Here is a 12,677-nt window from a genome sequence, read left to right on the forward strand (position 1 = left end):
CCCAAGGGAAGTATTGTCCTAGTTGGAATCTTTCTGTTGTGTCATTCAAACAGAGTTACGGGGATAATCTAGCAACTGTATTCAGCACCTAACGAGGATGAATCACCACCTCTCGGACATACAAGCTTCCAAATATAACTCCAACTGTGTAACTCCAATGTAAATTTAAAATCTAGCACAGTTCTGCACATGCATGCCATAAGGATCATTAATGTAGAAATAAAAAATGGTTTGCATTTGCTGTTCAGCCCTGGAGAAAAAATGGTTTAGTTTAGAATTCTACCTTCGCATGGTTAGATGAAGAAAGCTGCTCAGTTGTCATTACATGCAACCATTGATTTAACTTATCACAATCCAAGGCCTTGCATGCATTAAATGACAGCTGACAGCACAGAAAAATATGAACACTGAAATTACTGGGAAAATTCATCCTCTTTGGCCTATGATCTCTTTACTCATTATGTCAAGGTCAGCAAGAGATTGATGGAAGGAGAAACTTGTATCTAGCATTTGGAGGTTTCAAATACTTTGTGCTGAGCTGTGCAGCTGCTAATATTCAGTACCTTGCCTGTATTTCCAGATTTATCTGTAATTATTATACTAGTCAGGTAAACCCGGATTGGATGTCCATTCCTAGTTAGAAGCCCACCTGCAGAGTAATCTGTCATTTACACAGTGTTGGGTTTTTCTCTTGGACAAGACCTATACAACAGTACAGAACATGCAGCAGTGTTTGCATGTATACAGTCTATCACATCATCACTCGAGTATTTGTGCTTACACTGATACATAACAGCAAATAAATCTGGTTTGCATTCAGCACAGAATCGTTAAGAACAGGTGCTTTAAGAAAGCAAATGACAGTCATGTACAAACATCATAAATCAGTACTTTTTTCACTTCTTGCAATGGAAGTATCACAAATCTGGAAGAGCAATATTTAATATTTTCCAATTAGGTCAAGGGAGAAAAAGTCAGGTTATAAAAATGCATTGCAATCCTGATGCAACTGAATCAACACTTTCTGGTAAATGTTCCAGTTATACTCTTACTTTTCAATATGCATCTCTAAACCATCAAACAATGAACATGGAAACAATTACCATGCACAGAATGACACCCATGGAAACAACTGTGGAAGGCTTTATTTTTTGCTGGTTTTTTTATTTCTTTTAAGAGATGGATAAAAAAAGATCCTTTAAGAATAGTTAAGAGAGGGTGTCTTTTGTTATGCTCTATTATTCTACCATGATGCCAGGATCTCAGTGATGGTGCATGTCACAGTCAAAGGAAAGAGCTATAGTATGTCCTACTCCACAAAAATATAATGCAAAATCAAAAGTATATATGAAAAACATCCTCTTTTTTTAAACTTCTTCTCACTCTTCCCTTTCTATTTCAACTGAGGCAGCAGCACAGACACCTTCATGGCTATCTCAGGCTGCATTAGAGCCATAACTGCTGCTGCAGGACTTGCCTAGAAAAAGCTCGTGCTTTTCTGTCTTGCAGCCCATCCCAGACAAGCACAACTGTTGTTCAACTGAAGAACCAGAACCGCAGAAAACCCACTGCTTCATCAGTGAATTTTCAAAATATCCACAGAAAATGAATGCAGAAAGCAAGCCGAGTTCCTTCAGGCTAACCTTATTTCCCCCAGGTTTACCTGTGTTGCTCTTAATTGTTAGTGTAACCTGCTATAGCATCAGCTTTGCATGCTTACATCCTGCTTCATAAAACCAGGATGTATGTGGACTCTCCCAAGACACCTACACATGAAACTGAACAATGAATAGCCTTGTTCAAGCCCAGATGAAGACTGAATATTTCCATCTTCTATTTGTACATTGGTATCATTCAACAAATTTAATCACAGTAGCACAACACAGTCCATCACAAGCAGAAACACAGTGAAGGCGTCCTAGGTCTTTACCTGAGTAGGGATAATAAAGATTAATGGACATATCAGCACACCAACACACACCAAAACCAGATGAAGCTTACCTGACCTCAGCCAGAAGGAACAGGCTGCTCCTGCAGACAATTGCCTCTAATAATTTTAGCAGCCAGAATGATAATGAACAGCTGGGTTTGCATAGATTTTTGAGCTCCTGCAAAGCCTGCAAAGGAGCATTTTCAACCAGAGTTCTTCATAGCCAGAAATCAGAGAAAGAGAGAAGCTGTACGTTTTTGCCACCCAACATAAAATGCAAAGAGCACAAAGACTGTGTTTCTCACCACTTCTCACTGAAGTTTTAAGTTTGTTTTATGACACTGCTGTGAAGCCACATTAAACTGTTGGTAAACTGATATGGCAAGATGTACAGTCTGTGTGGCAAAAGCAGACACAGAACTGGCTGAATCTTCAAGTGTCATTTACTTCCAAGGATATGAAAGCACTCATCTGGTTTGGGTTTCCTAACTGAAAAAGGCATACTAGCTACTACATTACAGCTGATGTCAGAAACAAACCTAATTTACTAAAGGTTTCACTCAAATTTTTGCCACTTGGAATTTCCAGAGTCTGGATGCAAAATCAGCAGGCAAAAATTTTATTCATTTACTAGCAAGCTAAGCACAATAAAGATGACTACATATCAGGGCTGAAAGGGTATCTTGTTCCTTCAAAGAACTATTCTGTTTACCTCATGCTTAAATAATACTTCCTGTACCAGCTTTTTTGAGCCTACTTAACTCTTCTGTACAGCGCAGATAAAAAACCCAAAGTGATTTGAGTAGGTGAGAGTATAATAAGAAAGAGTATGATTGAGAAAGTTTTTCTGAGAAAAAACTCTCACTAGTTTGTGGGGGGAGGGGTGGAAGGACCCCCAAGCAAGACCTTTGAGTTGAGCACAGCTAGCTGGGGAAATGGTAGAAATTTCTTCTGGCTTGATGGCATGCGTAAAGTCCAGTAGTTGCCTTTAAAATACAACAAATCAGGGTTAGGCTAGAAATATCTATTCCCAGGGTTGTCATCCTGACACTAGCTTGTTTATTAACCTGCTGCTCTTAAACATTTTCACATTTCCTTTGGCTAAAAGCCTCTTTGCAAAAGAATAAAAGAGAAACGGAAAACAAAGCATAATTGAAGATACATACAAGAGTGACAAGGCATTTTTGTATCACTTTTTGTCCCTAGTGCGTGTCTCATTTTTTATTTTAATATCGCTATTACATCTCCATGTAACAAATCCCTGTAAAACTCATCAGCAACAGTCCACATCTACATGATTATTCATGTAACAAATTCTCCACATTCTGCTTTTGAGCCATGTTGCAAGAAGCAATAGAGCTGGCATCAGCTTGAGAAGACTGAGAGCTGATATGCTGGCAAGATGTACCTCTGATGTCCCCCTATCTAATAAAATAACACTCCTCCCAGTCAGACCAAAAATGAGTTTAGTGTTCCGTTGCTGTGGGCACAATGGCATCAGTCACCTATGCTTCCATCATAACCTCCACCTGGAAAGCACCCACAATTCCTGCCAACAGAGTCCAGAAGTGCACATACAGGCTGAGTGCAGTCTGGAAACCCATCTGTTCAGCCTCTGCTCCTTCCCCCCCACAAACTGATGGTGAACAGCTGTCAAGAGTCAGACTTCCTTGCTTCAACAGTGTGCTTTCAGCATGGAGTCTGCCCATCTAAGGTTACCTCCACAAAACCAGAGTAGTTGTGCATAAGCCCCTGCTCAAGCTACATCTCAGCAAACTGTTTCCTTGTGCCTCACAGTCACCTGTCTGGTCTTCCCAGAGATAAAGTTTAAAAGGATCAGTATTGGGAACATACTGTCATGGTATGAAGCTGGAAATCAACTGAGACTAAACAAATATGGGTTCCAGCAATCTAGTCTGGGATATGCTAACTCTCACAGCCACTTCTCACTTTCACAAATCAGTTAGAGGATCATAAAATAAGCTTGGTTAAACAAAATCTCAGGAAGTGGAAGCAATGTCCAACTCAAAGCAGGTTTTAGCTACAGAGTCAGACAAGGTTACTCACATTCTGGTTTCTCAGTCCAGTCCTGAAAAATTCTGAAGACAGAGACTACAAAATCTCACATGGCAACCTTCTCCACAATCTGACTGTCCTCACAGTGAGATTTTTTTCCCCCTCTGTATTCAATGAACCTGTAATTTCAGTTTCTGTTCACTGCCTCTAAGCCTTTCCAGGCATGGAAAGAACATATGGAACACTGATTAAATCAGAAGGAATCACAGTCTACAGAGGTCTGATTACAAGGGAAAATGCAGAACAGTTTCATTTTTTATTTACTTTATCCAATTTAAGGGTTTATACAACTCACACCAATCTCTACAGGGCAGGCAGAAGATCCTTTCATGGCAATATACTTTCACATTCAGGCATGTTCTACCTAAGAGAATCCTTTGTACCAAGATCAAATCGATGACCAGAGAAGTGAGACACCTCCAAATTCAACATACGTGGTACTAGAGGGTAAGAGCTGGGGACAGGAGGGTAGAGGGGAGATGGGAGGGAGAGGTAAAGGAGGCTTTGAACAGGTCAGCAGGACACAAAATGAAAAAACAGTAGCTCTTTCACCTTTGTAACCAAAAGAATACCAATATTCCAATTGACTGAATTCTTTTCACTCTAGGGTCACAGTTCTCTTTTTCATATTTCCAAGACACAACTGCTGGAGTGCTACAATTAAAGATCCTTTAGGACCACAGAGACCTCAGTGCTACTCAAACTGCTGCCAGAAGCATTGCTGTCTTGAAAGGACAGGCAATTCACATTCTATATTAAAAGTATCATTGTTCTTAAGAAGAACAGTCCAAAATCGTGAAACTTATCTGGGGATGAGAAGGATGGAGTACAAGGAAGCCCTGTGGTAAAAGGCAGGTGAAAACAGACATAGAATCAAAGCAGCATATTAAGAAACACAAATCTAACTCCCTATGCCACAGGCAACGCTGTATGCAAAGCACAGGTAGGCACCAAGGAAAAAACACTTGCATACATTACACATGTTGCTTATATTAGGAAAGCAGATAGATTTTGTCAAACTAACAGTCTTCATCAAAAGTGTCTTGAAACAACTCCTTCTTTGCCAACACCAATCCTCCAGATTGCAGGCAAAGGTTAAATAGCACCTTGACCTCACTGATCTCTTTTTCCCAAACATCCATTCGTTCGTTTTGCTTTTTATGCAAGTACATGTTCATCAGACAGTGAGCAAGGAAATTGAATAAATGAAGTTACAGTCCGTCAACATGCATACTCAGATAGTCTACTATAATTCTGATGTATGTTTCCAAAGTTCTGGACATCTTGTTTCCATTATTTTGGGCATAAACTTTTGTCTTAATGAGAACAAGAGTCAAGAAACTGTGAAAAACTCAATTTTTATTCAGTCTAGTGATTCAAGTTTCACATTTAGTCCATTTCCAAACTATATCAAATCAAAAGCACAAGGTGAAGGTCTAGAAACACAAACAAAACCAACATTAAATTAAGCTTGTAGCAATAAACATTAGAGAGAACACCTTAAATCTTTCTAGGGGAGGAAGCATCTTTAAACATAAAGCAGTTGTATTAATTTTATGCACAGCTGGTTTCCAGTCCAGTGATGCACCCAGCTGCAGCAATGACTGCACATCACAGTCTCTCACTACATGAGAAAGTAGGCTCTCCCCTTTCTGGCTTTATCTTCTCACAGTCACTGATGGGGTACAAGCGCTCATGAAGACAGGAAGAGAAGTACTGATGACCTTGGCAACTGGACATGCTTCTAAACTGGTAGGGTTTCACGGCACGTGTGAGATCTGCGGCTTTGCTCAGAAAACGCAAGGACTTGTGTTGAAGCAGGCGCAGCACTATTTCAAACATCACTCAATTCACGCACTTTAGACCTAATGCCAAGGAAGATGTTCTCTTCTGTAATTGTTCTTAGACAATTTCTTTCCTTTAAATCATTGCCCAATAGAATGTCTGTCCAAATTCCAAATTAAGTAAGAAACAATTTGAAATAGATGCTGAAGCCCAGGAGGTTTCTAATTAAAATTGCATCTAGCATACTTTAAAGAAGAAGCACAGCTGTTCAGAGCATATGTCCTCCCTTCTCATGAGCCGCAGGGAGTTCTGCACTACAGGATGGCAGCAGGTGACAGTAACACTAGCACTATGCTCCAAATGATGGAGAATGCTCAGAACATATCAGACATCCCTCCTTTATCACTTCTAGGAAGAGCTCTCCAAGATTTCCAGTGCTGCTCTAAAGGAAACTCCCAACACCAAATAAAACAATCTTCTTATCAATCACAAACTTACTTTTGTGTGCTACTGATCTTTGATCTTCAAATCCTACCCAGTGGCTCTCCACATTGCAAATGTTGAGATGAGAGCACATGCACATCAAATTTCAAGAGTGAATTGTTACCTTGCACTTTTCCACACTTTTAAAGGAAAAAATAAAAATCTTAACTTTTTTACTAGAATGACCAGCACGTGGTCTATTCACATCATCTGGAAACCGGATGATAATAGTGCTAATGAGGAATTCACAATGGATCGATTCTCATTTGGGGCTCATTTCCAGTTATGGCTAGCCTATTGTTAGACCTCAAAGAGAATTAGACTTGAAACACATAAATGTAGAAACAAAAGAAGGAGCTTAAAGCTTTCTGAAAATGATGCCAGCTGTTGAGCTTAGTGGACAAATACACTGCTTCTCCTGTGTTTACTACAGCTGTCTGCCATGCTCAAGTACAGACAGACAGCAAATTTTACACAGTCAAATTTTACTACAGTGCTTAGAGATCTGGTTAGCTTGCTAGGCTTCATGATTTTCAATAAGCCAAAAATATTATTCCTAAACTTCCCATCTGTATGTGTTAATCTAGGCATTCTAATCAAAGCCTTTATCAAAGTAGTTATCATTGCTTTTCTTATATTATTTGCAGTTGCAAACCCGGTGCCAACAAGCAACATGCCAGAGGCCACCTGGTAAAGAATTTTACAAGATCTGACTCACCACCAATGTGCTCTAGTGACTATTCAGATGAAGTTACATGTCTGAACAAAAAACAGCCTTTCTAGTTACAAGGGAAACTGACACCCAAGGTCTTTTGAAGTAGGTCCAGGTTCATGGGAATCCTGTTTTCTCCATATTCCCAGCATTTCTGTGATAGCTTGCACGAAGACTGAGCTACTTCTCCCAGCATGTCTATGGGAAGCTCCCAGTTAAGGCAGGTGCACTGTTTCTGCTAGGCCACCTGTCATGCATTAGAGATTCCACTGTGATGCAGCTATGGGCTCTTACCTCAGTCCATAGAAAGAAGTAGTGAAGTGCAAGAAGGCATTTACTCTTCTAGCATTGCACCTGTAGAGGAGTATCAGCTTTCTGCATCCTCAGAGAAATAAGCCCAGGCACAAAATTTCTAAGTATGAGCTAGTTAGACTTGATCACTGCTGTTCTATGGTACAGGCAGGATGATGCATATGGAGACAGGATGATAAATATAAAGAAAAAGAAGAAAAGAAGAGGATGCTAATATTGTGAGCCTATGAGCAAAGCTGTGATTTTTCTTTCAGAATTCTCTCTAATAACCCCTCATTTAATTTTAAAAGAGCTCCTGTTGACAAAATGCTCACATTCATTAAAGCCCCTCTGGATGAAAATCCTCATCACACACTTCCCTTAGTTTGTGCTCACTTTTGCTATTATGTAATTGCTCAGGTTGATGAAAGCATTGAACAACACAGGCAAGAAAACAGGTATCTCTGTACCATGATTCTAATGCTCTAGAGAATCCCTAGGAAAAGCTCTAGGGATTCCCTAGGTCTTCAGTCCAGTACACAGATCCTTCTGCTACATCACTCACCCAACCCTGGAGCATGCATACAAGCTTATCTTTTCAGTTTGAAACTTGAATTCAGATTTCCATTTATGGCTAGAAGCCTTTTCATGACTTAGATTTTCCAGTGTTCAAGGAGTAGTGGCAGCATGCTTTTGTGTCAATTTCAGACTCACCAAATGCACATTGAGCACTTTCCCTGATCTCATGGGTTGGCACATCCCACCTACAAGATCTAACATGTCCAGTCCCCGGACAATTGTGTGACTAGACTCTTGTGAGAAATACATCAATAACAAATTTAATTCCTTCCTCCTTTAACACCTACTTCGGCTGTGCAAAAAGAGATCTTTTATGCCCTGAGGAACTTCTCAAGTTACCCAGATCAGAACAGAGGCACAGTGTATGTTTTATCAATAGTGCTATGGCAGCCTTCTTAAGTCTGCACGTAACATAGCATTTGCTCCATGAGGAATACCACACGGTATCTTACATCTCAGGGAAAGCAACTGTTTTCAGTAATGCTGCCCATTTAAATCTTCAGAGTTCTGAGACACAAGAGGAGCGTCTCAATGATGTGGCTACCACATCACTGAGGCAGATGCGTGAACTAGAGTCCAGAACCTCATAAAGAGGCTGATGTCCCTGGCACAGCCCTAGGTCATATTTATAAAAGCAAAGGAAAAATGTGATGTACATCAAGACTACCAGGGCACAGACCTGAGGCATTCCTAGATCTCTAAGTAATCAGGGCGCTGATGCACCACATGCTTATCTCACCTTTCAAATCACTGTTCTAATTCAAGGGCTTAATTTCTCCTTCCCTGACCATTCTACAGAACAGAAGATACAAAATTCCTGATCCAGAAAAAAGAGAAGTGATTTTGCCAACACACTTTTCTCAGGGTAGGCCTCATATCCTGATAATGCTTTCTACTTCCTCTCTCACCAAACACCCCCGCCCCTCACCCAGCCATTTTTCATTATGTTTCAAATTATTTTGAGACTTACAATGACCTTAATTTTATGGTGGTTTGAGTAAGCTGAATTATATATTATAGTATGTATCATGCTAGGTGCTTCATACTCAAGAGATCATAACTTGTTCTGATGAGGGTAACTTTAGAGGTTACACAGGGCATAAAATATCTCCTTTTGGAAGCAAGATGCTCTCTCTCTTCAAATCCAAGCACCAAGCAGGACAACAGATGCAGTTTATCACCTCCATCTCTAAAGGCAGTACTCCTTATCATACTTTAAAATAACTCAATTGTTTGTGCAACTATTTGCCTACCAGCATATCTTCATTTGAATGATGATCCAAAATTGGATCTTTCTCCAAAGGCAAGTTTTAGATGCACTCTATGATGCGGCACACAGAAGGCTGTGGTATAGGCAGCCTTCATCTGGCATTTGATGGCAAATGTTTCATGCAATCTGAGGACTGGTGTTAAATCTTTCTGACAGGCAGAGATGCCTGGAAGAGTTATGTCAACATGCACAGCTGTCAGGAGAAAGAGGAAAGGCGTGGCTGTAAGGCTATAGCTGGGACAGGGCCTTCTGACTTTTAAGGGATTTTTAGGGGAAAAAAAAGAACACATTTTCCCCAACCATTGCCATAGTCATATATCCATCAACTAAGGAAACCTCTCTCCTCTCAGGTAAGGGATTACCACAGAAAACAAACAGACCCTTCTCCAGGATTTGACATTCAGTGCAGACTGATGAGAGTAAATATTCAAGTGGAAATAACTTCTCTTCCCCTAGCATTCCCTGAAAGAAATGGATGACAGAGGTCTGGATATTATGATCACCAGCACTCTGACCTGACAGTGTCTCAGCCATTCACTTCTGTTCAAATGCAGCATCTCCAGCCACTGCTCGTCTGCAGAGCCCTCTCTCAAGCATAAAGAACATACTACACCTGATCCAAGCAGTGATGCTTGGCTACAGCCTATGTAGGGCAGCACAGGCTTGTTTCTGTGACAGACCTCATGACACTGCAGCAGCTACAAACTGATGCCAGGGGAGAAGTAGGGTCAACCTACTACTCAGGATCCTTAGAAATCAGCTATCTCTATTTGCTGTCACTGGTAGCAGCCAGTCCAGAATTTTCAGCCAATTCCATGCACAGTCCAGGATACTTTACATCATATATCACAGAGAACTTCCTTTATACTCATGTAGTTACTCTGGGACATCAAATCTCCAAAGAGGTTGTGGTCAAGGCAAAGATGCAACAACTGTTGCTGCGGCTTTGGATGCACACCCAGCCAAGGTGAGATTCCCACCACACAGCACTTCAGGAACTGGATTGCCAGGGATTCTCTTTGAACCTCTGGCATGGATTTCCTGAAGACAAGGACAGACACCTAGGAATGGCAATACCACAGCAGATATGTTCAGCTGACAAAAGATGAGAGCTTCTTATCAACATGCATTTATCATGTTGTCAACACACTCTAACTTGACCTCAGGTCAAGTCTTTCCTTGAGAAGTCCTTCCAAACCTTGTCATAAAGGTTGCTCTTTTTTCCAGTCATCACAACCACCAATCTGCAGATTTATGGGGAGCATTATCAGCAGAAAAAACTTCAAGTCTGACCGAACCCAATTCTAACCACAGACAGCATGGGAACACATAAAATTATTTATTTCAATAATTAATTGAAATAAATCAACTCAGGGACTGCCTATTCTTTTAAATTAAACATCAGCTCAGAACAAACTGCCTGACAACTGCAAGACCACAGAACTTTTAGGAAGAAAGGACAAGCTCTGAATAAAAATATTACTTACTTCAGACATCATACATTTCTATTCAGATATAAGCTTACTTTCTCATATTGAAATCACAAGGTCTTATTTCATATGGACACCTGCTTTTGCCTAATCCTCTACTAACTCAAGGAACACACAGCATGCACAAAAGTTTTAGGGTCATATTTCAACGACCCTTACACTGGGTCCCCAGAGTTCAAGAGTTAAGGTGCACCAGTAAACATGGAATAACTGATAAAAAGCTGTTTTATTTTCTATCTCTCCTACAGTGCATTCCACTGGATTATGCAAATTCATGCTCTCTAGGATTAAGTCACTTTAAATGCAATCAGAATGATTTAATCAGATTAGTCAGGCTAAATGGATAGCCATCTGATGTTCTTCTATTCATCAGACAACAAAACTAACAAATATAATAAAGCAGTAAATATTTTGAGGCAAGTCAAACTTCAGTCAAAAGGTCTTCTTCAGTAGCAGCAGGTACATAATAGAACTCACTCAGTAAGTATAAACAGATTCTTTAAAAATTCTCCAACAAGATGCCTTTGGATTTTCATTTATCAAGTAAAGTGCAAAGGCAATACCGGAGCAATTACAAAATCCCCACACATAAAACTATGTGCTTGAATACAGTCAACATAGCCTGATGCCATGGAGGTTTATGAGGAGATCTTCTCTATCCACATTAGGACAAGATGACTGGAAACTAAATACCCAGATCTCAAAACACAAAACATGTTCACAGGTATATCAATCATCTTCTACTTGCTCAGTCACATGAATATTCAGAACACTTGCTCTATCATTATAATCAATTAAACCCTATTTTCAAAAGTGCCTTTAGAATCTTGAAGAGCTCCTCATGTTTCCTTTATAATGACATGGAGCAGATATAACAGCTTATCAGCTGCACCGGGTACCAATTAGGCAAAAGGATGTCTCGTAATTGCAATGGCTCACAAACCTACTGTCCCTTTCTGCAGAAAAGTCACCCAGTACCTACTAAATATCGTCCTACCAAATACCTCATTTGTTATGACTACTCTGAAAAAGAACAGAGAACAAACTCCAGTCCTAAATGCAGGAAGAAACAAGCCAATGCACTATAAGCTTAATAATTTAAATTACAAGTGCTCACCACTGCTGTATAAAGAGCAAGAAATTATTTGGACTAATATGATTTTCTGAGAAATTCCTTGACTTAAAATTAATAGATTTACACTAATGAGAAGTAAAAGCTCCTAGCCCTTCTATAAGGTACTGAAAACTTCCAAAGAACTGTTTCCATGTCATTTCCTGTGTCTCTCTTCAGAAATGCTTTAAGAAAAGAAAAATACGAACACTTGCATGAAAAAAGGATCTTTGCATCCAACAGCCTCATCTTCCCCCACTGATTAATCTTTTCTGAGGGCCCAAAACAGGAGCTGCCAATAGAAAAGGAAAGCATACAATCAACTTAACTGGGCACAAGACTGACTTATACTGCAAAATGAGAAAAAAAGGACCTGCTGTACAAATCCAAGAAATGTACATTTGATCTGCACAAAGGTATGTATTGACTGGTCAAATCATCACAAATTAAAAACATATGGCCCAATACCACAGAACATTTTGCAGACTGCACAGCCAATGAGTAGGATATTGGTTCTGATAAAGAAAATACAGAGAAAATAGAGCTGCACAATGCTGGTACCAGAGATTTAAATAGTTCAAAGGCATACAACATCACCACCACTGGCATCCTATAGTGTCTCATTTTGACTGCTGATAAAAAATCATCAGAGAAGCAAGGAAGGAATGAAGAAGTTACAGAACGATGTAGATCTGCAGCCCTCCTCCAACACCAAGAAGTCCAAATCTGATTGAGGAAAAAAGTCCATTAGCAACCTGTTCAACTGTTTTTAAGTGGAATAACACAATGTCATGCTTTGGCCATCTCACCCACACACACAGATGACAGCCTTCACATTGCCAAGAAGAGGAATACGAACTCCAACTCCCATTGCTCTTATTTTTTCATCTTATCACCTGACAATACAAAACTTCTACATTTAAAAGCGAGGTACAGAGTGGTATTTTTAG

General features: G+C 39.9%; 1 protein-coding gene across 1 annotated transcript in view; it reads right to left on the reverse strand.

Annotated features, from left to right (window-relative positions):
* Positions 1-12,677, reverse strand: part of SHB (SH2 domain containing adaptor protein B) — a 67,374-nt gene that overhangs the window by 40,626 nt on the left and 14,071 nt on the right. The gene's annotated exons all lie outside the window — the stretch shown is intronic.

The sequence above is a fragment of the Zonotrichia albicollis genome, chromosome Z, assembly GCF_047830755.1.
Source record: "Zonotrichia albicollis isolate bZonAlb1 chromosome Z, bZonAlb1.hap1, whole genome shotgun sequence".
Taxonomy (NCBI): Eukaryota; Metazoa; Chordata; class Aves; order Passeriformes; family Passerellidae; genus Zonotrichia; species Zonotrichia albicollis.